The sequence below is a fragment of the Vitis vinifera genome, chromosome 8 (genome assembly GCF_030704535.1).
Source record: "Vitis vinifera cultivar Pinot Noir 40024 chromosome 8, ASM3070453v1".
Lineage (NCBI taxonomy): Eukaryota > Viridiplantae > Streptophyta > Magnoliopsida > Vitales > Vitaceae > Vitis > Vitis vinifera.
The window spans coordinates 16,465,115-16,476,594 of record NC_081812.1 but is presented as its reverse complement, the minus strand read 5'-3'; the positions used below and the strand labels follow the sequence as shown (position 1 = coordinate 16,476,594).

At 38.3% G+C, this 11,480-nt stretch overlaps 1 pseudogene; it reads right to left on the bottom strand.

Moving 5' to 3' along the window:
- Positions 1-1,338: 1,338 nt before the first annotated feature.
- Positions 1,339-4,011, bottom strand: LOC100853120 (putative receptor protein kinase ZmPK1; annotated as a pseudogene).
- Between the last annotated feature and the right edge of the window lie 7,469 nt (positions 4,012-11,480).

Sequence of the window (11,480 nt, the reverse complement as noted above, 5' to 3'; positions counted from 1 at the left end):
CAAGAGATATCACACTCTTGAACAACTTCCTTTTAAGGATTTACAAGCAAAAGATCTCACAAAAATCCTAGTACAAGAACTTTAAGCTCAAATGATACAAGAACAATTAGATTGAATGATGCACTAAAGATATGCAAGTTTTGAAATAATGGTGAACTAAAAAATACTCTTCCAAGGCTCAAATATATTCAAAAAAGATTTAGGAAGGTTAAGCTCATGAAACAATGAAGATTGAAGTCTTTTTATAGAAGAAAAAAAGTCAAACTAGCCGTTGGGGGTTCGATCGGTCGAGCTAGGGGTCGACCGGTTGACTAGCCATTAGCATTTAATGCTTGATAGGTGACCGTTGGGCATCAACCAGACTTCAACCGGTTGAACAACCCTTCTGGAAGAAAGAGAAATTTTTTTACACCCTCGACCGGTTGAGTTGGGGGTCGACCCGGATCTCGACCGGTTGAGCCGTTTTTTTGGCTCAACAACCAACTTTTTCAACTTAAAACCTTTTAAAACAAGTTTGAAAGACATTTAACACAAAGCTTTAGTTGAAAACATGAAATCATCTAATTCTTAAAATATTTAAAAACAAAATAACTCTTAGATGATTTTGGTGCATAAGTAAAAAATGTAATGCATGAAAATCCTAGTGCATCAACAACCTTACAAAGAGATTTTATGAAGTTTGGGTCTTTGAAAAACACTTCTCTTTGAGGTGGTCTTCTTTTTCATGATTTCTCTTTGGCTTGATTTGTCTTTGTGATTCCCAATTTGGAAATCATCTTGTCTAATCACACTTGAAATATGATCATTAGTTCTAAACCTTGTTTTGTTATCATCAAAATCAAGATTAACCAAACCTTGATTTCACAGATATAACTATTCATACTAGAGTAATGCGGTTCATGATTTTGTATTTTAATTTGGAATATTTAGGCTATATTTTTTTTTCCTGAAAATATAAGATACAATGTAAGAGAAAGAAAATAGAGGAGAAAAATATAAGAAATAAAAAGTGAAAAAAAAAAAAGATTTAAAGCCAATAAATTATTTTAATATGATACTTCAAGCCTATTTCAAAAAGGTTCCATAATTTTAAAATGCATCTACATAGTTAAAAGAGAAATCTATATTTTTATAGTATAGAAAACTTTCTTTTCTATTTGATATGAGATATTACAAATACTTTTTATGTATCTCATGAGGATTGTAGGATTAAATACTTTTTATGTATCTCACGAGAATTATAGGATTAAATAGACAAATGCCCTCTACAAAGCCAAAACTGATGACAGCTATGTAATTTGTTCAAGAGATACAGGCCGATAGATAAAAAAAAGACATTTACTCCAAGTCTACTTGGGCTTCATCTTCACATTCCAGTAGAACTTGGACTACGGTGGCCATTGTTGGTCTTTTACTTCTCTCTTCCTCCACACAAGAAATACCTATTTCGATTGCCTGCTGCCTGCTAAACTTCCCCTTCGATCTTGGGTCCAATGTATCCTCTATCCAATTGTCTTCTCCACATTGAATTTTCCGTTTCACTAGCCTGGCAAACCTCGTCAGCTCAGCTTCCTGCTCCTCACCATCCCCACCCACCCAGTTTGAAAGCCAAATTCCCCTCACCATCTCTAGAACCGCAACTCCATAGCTATAAGCATCAACTTTTGCCGTAATTGGAAGATTCATAGCCCACTCTGGAGCCATGTACCCTTTAGTCCCCGGAACCCGAGAGAATTCTCCTGAACCAAGGCCACCTCTTCGGGACAGCTTTACTAGCCCAAAATCTTCAATTTTTGGTTCAAACCCATTGTCTAGTAGTATATTTTCAGGCCTCACGTCACAATGGATAACCCATTCTAGATACTCCTGCTGAAGGTAGGCTAAACCCCGTGTTGTCCCCACTGCAACGTTAAACCTCTATTTCCATCCCAGAAAAGTCGTGCTGAAGAGATGCTTATCCAGTGACAGATTTTCTACATGTTGATAGACTACAAGTCTGTGTCTACCCTCTGAACAGAATCCCCACATTCTAACAAGGTTCATATGATAATTTTTTCGGCAGTTTTAGGATATTAATAAAAATAAAAAATCCATAAACTAAACTTGTTTCCAAAATAATACTAAATCTAGTGTGCTTATATTACGTATGCCTCCACATCATAATACCGTAGTTGATAACTATTGCTTTAAATTTATTTTAAAATTGTCAAAGTCATAGTCACTATGAATTTAATTTTAATTTTTTTAAATAAAAATATTATATTATTTTGATTTTATATTTATTAAAAATATGTGAGTGGCTAATAAACTTATCTTATTAATTTAAAACATAATAATATATGAAATTAAATCATTGATATTTTTAATTTGATATAAAAATATTTTTGTTTAGTTTTATTAAAACACGTGTCATAGACACACTAAATTAGGTATTATTTCGGAAACAAAGTTTATTTTATGAATTTTTTTTTTTTTAATATCTTGGGTCAAAACTCATTTTTCGGATAGTGCTTATTTCAGCCCAAAACTCCTCTTCCCCTTGAATGACATCTCCCAATTTCTTCACAGCTACTACCCTTTCATCCTCCAAAACACCCTTATAAACAGCCCCAAAGCCTCTTCTTACAAGCTCTACTTTGAAATTGTCGGTTGCCTTCTTAAGTTCGGTGTAGCTAAATCTCCTGAAATAGCTTGAAATCGGAGCATACCCATCTTCAACCGAAGATGGCACATTATGTGCCCTGAAAAGAAACCACCAACCCGACACAATAAAGAGAACTTCCATTGCACCAATGATGGAAACAAATGAGTAGAGATAAACCCATCTCATCCCTTTATTGGCAGTGTCATACATAGAAGAAGATCTCAGCACGACCTCAACTTCCTTAGACTTGCATATGTTATCAGAGCCATTAAGAATAGTGGGTGCTGACGTTTAGACATCTACAGGCAGTTCTAAATATGTACTCCCTAGGAAGTTCGAGGACTTGCAGCCATCGAAAAGGGTACTTTTTGGGTAACAGATCCCTTCTCCTGTTAGCCTGTAGGCTAATGCTTGGCAAAGGCAATCCTCCAAGCAGATTTTCCTGCAAGCTTCTAGTGAAACAGATTGGCTATAATTCAGATCAAACCCATAGTAATCGGTCTGGGGAAGCTCCACAAATTTTACCTACTGTGGTTGGGAACAGCTTTGGTTGAACTTAGACTTGCAACCTTTGCTCCAGTCACTTGGGTCACTTACTTCATAGCCCGGAGGACATGAACACTTGGGTTCTAGCGTATAAATACAAATCCCGATTTTACCACATAGCCCGTGCACTTTATACTGTTCGCTAAGAGCTTCCCATGATATATTCCATAATCCCGTAGAATGGTTTAAGCTATAGAGTCTCAGGTTTCCATCGTAGTCCAATGTCAGCTTCCTTTTGACTCCAAAACCCATGTCAGAAGCTTTGAAAGACATTCTATCACTCGAAAGAAACCTCCCCATTTCATCTAAAACATAAATTCTACTACTGGTATAGTTTGTTCTTCCATTTCGGAAAACATTCCCATCAGGATTAGGCCAATACAAGCTTGAAACTTCATCCCCATCGTACATCATTCTCAAGACATTGTCATTATAAAAAAAAGAAGTGAAAGTGACCAGAGGAAAAATCCCCTCTGCTGACTATAGAGATCAGCTTTGTGCTTGTAGTGAGGAGTTGGTTTGGCAGAAAATTAAATATCCGTTGGAAAATGAAAGCTTTGCCATAGAATTTTACCGCGTGGGTCCTTCAGAACAAGGTTTCCAGTGTCCAAAAGCTCTGCTCGATCAACATCGGTGGAGGTAGTGTTCGTCTCCCAAACAGGGTGCCATCAGCATTCCCTTAGAATCATGGCACCATCTTGCTGCAGCGAAATTCTGGAGCCCCGGCCATTGACAGGTCTGTTTCGATTGGCCATCCAAACAACAGTTCGTTCCTTCGAATTTGTGAACCATATTGAAAACCAGTAAGCATTTTCCCCCATCCCATAGAAACTACAATTGAATGATTTGTCTGGGGAGGTGATGTAGTCTGAATCATCTTCGACCGATAGAAAGGAGCTTCTTTGCAAAATGTTCTGGGTGTTGGAAGTTGCAAAAGGGAAGAAGGAGATGAGAAATATGAGAAGGATAAGAAGAATGGAAGGAAACTTTTGAGATGTAGGACTAAGGTTTCCCATGTCTTTCCTAGTTTTGTCTAGCTATGTGAAGTAGCTAAAATTCTTCAGGAAAAATGGAGGATTTTATTTCATCATTTTCTGGATACAAAGATGAATTTTTTACCGTTTTCTTGTAGATGGAGAGAGTGATTTCGTTGAGGAGGAGATCCCATTTTGTTGCTTATGTTTCTTTTTATAGCCACTCTTCACGGGAAGGAGCACGAAGGAGTAGGCCTTTTGCAACAGGGCAGCAGGAACCACGACTTTTCTGCCATTTTTCAGCTTTATCGTGCATGGTGCCAAAGAGACTTGACTTCCTTTCTTCAGCATTAGGTCTTCATTTGAGTGGATGTTGAATGTCCTTGCCCCGAAGGTGGGGAGAATTCTTTGCACCCTTAGGTTTTGACTTTTGAGAGAGACCATTCTCCTGGTCGTTCGAGTTTTGTAGCTTCACAATGTATCTTTGGTTAAGAAAATGTTAGTTTTATATCCATTAGTTCACATACGAAAGGAGGGAAGACATGGCACGAATTAAGTTTATCCACTACCTTGATCAGCTTTTCAAACAAACTGTAAACCAAAGAATAGAGATGCCCCAAGATTTTTTAAGGGAGATAAATTTTTGAGAAACCTTAGGGAGATGATAGATATTTATCCAATTTAACTGTAGAAATGGTCACATCTAAAGGTGCCCTTTGTTGAATTTGGGCGCACCGTGCATGTACGTTACGTTGCGGGAAAGTCTGAATGTTGAGAAACTTGACCGTCACCCCAGAAATAATGCCTTGAACAACAAGTTCTCTTAAGTGAAGACCTCTCCCAATCTCGTATAAGCTACACATGAATCATGATGGTTCTTTATCTTATGTAAGCTAGCCATGTACGATGGCCCGTGAAAGACTCATTAGCAATGATACTGGTCATTGGTATACCCACTGATTATATGTCAACAACTCTTGTTATATGACGAAAGCTACAAATGAATTCATGACCTGTCCTTGTTTGATGTAAGCTATAGACGAAGATACACTAAAGACTTGTCGACAATGAAGCTAAATGTCATGGACTTAGTATTTTCCTAAGCTCATATGATACTTAGACAAGTCAAGACCCGTGATCTTGCTAAGTCAACCTTACTCCTGATGCTTAACTTACTAGGCTAAGATACTCACGACTTGGAAGCTTTAGAAGGCATAGTAGGCAACTCTTGAAGAATTGAAACTTTTATTGCTCTCAAATGATGTTTTACAAATACTTTGGAAGCTCACTTGTTTGATTAGGAAGTGATTTGGGTGGTGTCTTGGCCAAATGAGGCCTTAACCTATTTATAGGCACCTTAGGAAGTCTCTAGAACCTTGGAGGGTTCCTTACAAATCAAGAAAAATCTAGAAGCTCCTACACTAGTCTATGTATAAGACTATGTACAAGATGCCTTTGGAAGACTCTAGAACACCTCGCACTACTCCAATGCTCTCCTAGCCAAGTGTAGAGATACGTGGACATCTCTAACTCTCTCTAAAAGTTTTCATACTCTTCCACTTTGTAGCTAAGTGTCGATGTCTCCAAGAGTCTCTAAAAGCTTCCTATCTCCTATATAAGCCCATGGGGAGGGGTATTTGAAGCATCTTGTGATACTTTCCCTCACCCATACCATTGATGTCCCTGTCGTTGCCTCTTCTTGAAATCTCTTGATGTGTTTCCAAAACTTTCTCAAGGCATCCACATGTTCCCAACTTGCTTGCCTCTTAGGTAGACATTTCCATTGGACTAGATACTCTATCACAAAAAGGACCCCTTGTCTCCTGGTGACTTACTCAGCCAGGATATTTTTCACCTCCTTTTCCTATGAGGCCTTGGATGGATGCAGACACCTACACTTTCGATGCTTAGAGTGTTGTTTTCTTTTGCCCATTAAGTTCACCTCTCCCTTGGTGACCTTGTCCATGTGTGTACGGGCTACTTTAGTTTGCTCCCATTTTGCCTCCTTTACTTGCACCCTTAATAGTAAGAAGGTCTTAAGCGTACTACGCTTTGGGTTGACTTGGAAGGTACCTAGTAGTTGCATCGAACCCATATGTGCCTCATTTTCTTATTCATTCTCCTCGATCATGACACTAAGCATCTTCCTCTTTGGACAATCTTGTGCCCAATATGGACTGTCATACAAGAAACACTTGATTTTAAGCGTAAAGTCCTTATTTTTCGTCTTACCTCTTTTTTTCCTAACGTTAAGTGTCTTGCCTGATCCCATTCTAAGAGCGTTGTGGTCCCTTGAAACCTCATCTTCTCCACTAGTGGCATGGCTATCCTCCAAAGAGTCAACCTTGGAGGAGTCTTTCCTCTTGTAATCCGTTAAAAACTCTACTACTGCCATAACAGTGATTAAGTCTTGAACACCTCAATGCCTTAATTCCTGCTTGGCCCCCCTTTGTAGGTTATCCATGAAGTTGAATAACAACTCCTCAGTCATATTAGGAATCTCAAGCATGAGCGAAGAGAACTCCTTGACATAGAGACAAATCGAGTTTGTGTGCTTAAGACGTCTCATGTTTTTCCTAGCTAGGTAGGCCACGTCCTCGAGGTAGAACTACCTTTTGATTTCCCTTTTAAAGTCCTCCCATGTTTCTATGATGCAAATGTCTTTCTCCATATCGGTGAACTTTTGACGCCACCATAGAGTAGCTATGTTAGTAAGGTAGAGGATCATAGTCCTTACCTTAGCCGTCATCAGTTAGTGCGATAGTCTCGAAGTATTGCTCCATATGCCATAAGAAGTTGTCTAACTCTTTGGCATCCTACTTGCCACTAAACCCTTGTGGCTTCAGTATCTCTATCCTAGATGCCTCCCATATGGCCATGACTAGCGCTGACACAACGACCTTATAGATAGCCAACTATTGCCTAACCCCTTGGTCTCGGGACTCTATGGTAGCCAAAGCCTCCATCTTTGACTCCATGCTAGTAAGCACACTCATGACCTTCTTTTCGAAGGACACAAACTCCTCGTGTGACACTAGTTGAACCTATGAGACTAGCATCTCCTCACGAAGGTCTTGGATCTATTCCCTAAGATCTTCCATGCCCTTCTCCATGCCTTGCTCAATCAAGTCCAACCCCTCCCGAGAGTCCGCCATGGCTAGCTCCATTTTGGCTAGCCCTTGCCTCTATGTTGACAACGACATCATGAGACTTATCCTTCCTACCCCTACCCCGTACAATAGGCTCGGTTTTCCTTCCACGAGTTTGCTCACTAGTGTCATCAACATTGGACCCCAATATGCTTCCTTCACAATGCCTGCTTTGCAACCATACTCTAATACCAACTATCATAGAATTAATATTTTCCTAAGCTCATGTGACACTTAGACAAACCAAGACTTGTGATCTTGCTATGTCAACCTTACTCCTAGTACTTAGCTTACTACTCACGAATTGGAAGCTTTAGAAGGCGAAATAGGCAACTCTTAAAGAATGGAAGCTTCTATTGCTCTCAAATGATGTTTTACAAGTGCTTTGAAAGCTCACTTGCTTGGTTAGAAAGTGATTTGGGTGGTGTCTTGGCCAAATGAGGCCTTAACCTATTTATAGACACCTCAGGAAGTATGTAGAACCTTAGAGGTTTCCTTACAGATCAAGAATAATCTAGAAGCTCCTACACTAGTCTATGTATAAGGTTATGTACAAGATGCCTTTGGAAGAATTTAGAACATTCCACACTATTCCAATGCTCTCCTAGTCAAGTGTAGAGATGTGTAGACATCTCTAACCCTCTCTAAAAACTTCCATACTCTTCCACTTTGTAGCTAAGTGTAGATGTCTCTTGGGGTCTTTAAAAGCTTCCTATTTCCTATATAAGCCCATAGGGAGGGTCATTTGAAGCGTCTTATGACATAAGACTCCCTTCTTTTTAATATCCACTCCTACTTGTTGCATTTTTTTAATTATATTTCAATGCCTTGAATTGGTCATTAGCTTAGGGGACAATATTGATAACACCCCTAAAATTTGATCATTCTCGACAAGGTAGATCTTGGATTTCCAAACCAGCAGAGTTAGAGTATAACTAGCCATCTTTATTTGGAGATTTCATTTTGATCACCACCATGAATCTTCCCTTTGAAGTTATAATGAAAAAAGACATGCTTTCGTCTTCTCAATCTTGTGTTATTTGCCTTTTTACTGGGCACCATTTCACCATTCATCAATGTGGACTCCGACCCACCAAGTTCCATTCATTCTAGTAACCTCATCCGATAAGACCCAATTGTGAAATGGCAGGAAATGATTTTCATCAAGTAGTTAAAGGAGATCCATTGATATTGTATTCTTCCTGAAGGAAGGTGTCCACATTTGCCAGCTAAGAATGAGGAAGATTTAGAGAAACTTGTGACACTCTTTAAAACATTGGAAGATACGGTAGGTGTTTTGAAATATGCTGCCCTATTTACGGGTGGTGAAATTTTGAATATAATTGGAATACATAATGCATATTGTGATAGGCTGATAAAATGATTGGCGCCTTCGTATGCGGCATGCCTAACATTTCTGTATTCGCTCTTGGTCATGGGATGATGACTCATGCTAAGATAATCAAGCCTTTGCAGGACTCTTTACTGATTGGAACCCTCCTCATAAGTTTTGAATAAGATGCTAATTATTCATAGGAGAATTTTCCTCAAATATTCAATGGAAGCTGCTTAGACACAAGCTGCACTCATCTACCTCACCAGTTATAAGGAAAATAATTTTCCGCACATTTTCTTCCCATAAATCAAGCAAGACCTTAAAGTAGATCTGGTGTCCCATAAACAGCATTGTATCTCCAGGCCTGAAAATAAAAAATAAAAAATACATGTTCGATGGCATTTGAAATCACAAGCCCATCCGTTAGGAGTTTTTAGTGGCTCCAAAATTTGCATTTGAAGTCACTAGTCCATTCATCTAACAGAACCGTCCAGATTGGCTTTTTAGGCAATGACCCCTGAATAGACACCTGGTCAGAAAATGCACATCCAAATGGACAGAGATGGGAAAAAAATGCACATTTCATCAGTCTTTAAATTATAGAATCATGATTTGAGTCCCAAATAAGGGATCACAGTCACTCAAAGAACATCTTTACAAATAAATGATTTTATATGGAAGTCATGGCACCTTGGATATTTAAAAGTTACACTAGCTTTTAAGGGGGGCATTGTTGATCCTCGCACTTAAGAAGATTCATCCTTTGAGACCTTGAGTGGACTCTTGCCTATTAAGGATATCAATGTAAGTTCGAAGCCTATACTGGTCTGAGTTTGTAAGAAGAAGGGAGGGTTGAGAATGAGGGATGGTGCTTCCACTAGAAGGAACACTAACAAGTGCACCGCCTTTGAATACAAGGACACTGCGCTTTCCACATCACCCATTAGCTCATCAACTTGCTGACATGTATGAAACAGAAATTCTTAATTGGCACGACCAATTTGCTTTCATGTGACATTTGTTGTTATTCATCTTATTCAGGTATTCTCCAGGAAAGTGTCATTGTATTCGTGTTGAACCACAAAGCCATATCCATATAATGCTATTGCTAACGTACATCTTTAGTTATAGACACGCTGAGTTTTTGCCAAGGGCAGTTAGTTATATAGACTACTTATAAAAGTCTTTAGCATATGGGCAAGAAATCTCTTGAGTAGTGAAAAATGACACCAGCCAAACCAAGGCCATGTTTCAGGTTTCCAGCATATCACATGTCAAGTCAAATGGAGAGAGTATGATTCCCTCTACTGGAGAGTCTGAGACATGAGAAAATGCAATCTTCACACTTGCACTAGTTCATGTTGGACCTAATACTAAAAATCGTCTTATAAGATGTTGCTTGAGGAGCATGACGTCAAAAACTAAAATAACTCCACAAACAAACAACAACCCATGCTTATTTTTTGTTTTCTGGTAATTCTAGAAGAGTCCACTCTTCTTTTTCTTTTTTCTTTTTTTTTCCTTTTATTTTGCATACTAAAATGTAATGCAAAGCAAAAGCAAGAAACTTACTGTCAATTAGCTCAATTGAGTGTGGTACTAAAAATTAGACATGGAAAAGCACGATATGATGTAAGTGCAAGAAATTTCAGGGAAAACAAATAACTCGCGGCCCCGTTTCTACCCAAAGCAAGGGCAGACTGAAATATCATCTCCATTGCATCTGGCATCTCTGTACTTCCTACAATCATGATGAGAAAATTGGTGTTTCAAAAAGCAAACATTGCTGGAAAAAAAAAAAAAAAGAAGAAGAAAAAAAAAACCAGGACCTGATCAATGTTACCAGGTCCAATTAAAACAAGTACCACACCAAATGCATTTGGTCCATCCGATCAACAATTCAGAATCATGATATCAAATGATGAACACGAGTTAATTAAATTCACAGTTCAACATATCCTATCAACCTCTTTTTCTTCCTTTGACCCAAGCCTCAAGTTGGTAACAGTAGCTACTCATTTCACAGTTCAGCATAGCTCCATATTGCAAACAATGGGGACATGAGTGCTGGTATATAGTTTTATCAGATCTAAACCTACTTAAATCTGCAGATCCTCTAAGTAACAATATATAGCTACACTTGGATATCAACTTCTTAAGACTTAAACAGTCAAAGTACCAAGACGCTTCCAAATAAGAATTCAGACGTACATAAGTATGCTTCCTAAAAATAAGGGAAGAAACTACGAGAGATAAATTGTAATATAGCCCATGGAAAAATAACACACGTGCTATAATAGTAAGGCTATCCACACACACCAAAAATAAATAAATAAATGAAAAGAACGGAATAAAAAGTTCTAGAAGAAGAGCAAGGACCATGTCCCTGAACAAGATAACCTTCAAGCTTGCAAGGATGAGCTCATACAAGTAAAGCTATTAGAATATCTAACAACACTGCATCAGTAGGATAACTTTTCCACTTTACAAGGATAAGCTCACACAAGTAAAGCTTACTAGGATCCAGACATCTAAGAACACCATATGTTAAAAACCGCACATCATAAAAAATTGAACAAGTGAGAAGAACTTGTGGATGCATGATATCTAATATCATACAAAAAGAAGGCATTCAAGATCTAGGACAAAGATTCCTACAATGTCACACAATTAAAGTTTGACTGAAGCTTTTTACCAACTAATTTCCTTGGAACAAAAATCATACAAGGATTACATGTTAATCAATAGGAAATCTATGTGACAATGGCAGTTCTCAACAAGCGAAACATGTAGCACCCATATTTCCTCATTCTTCATTTCTAAGAAAAAGG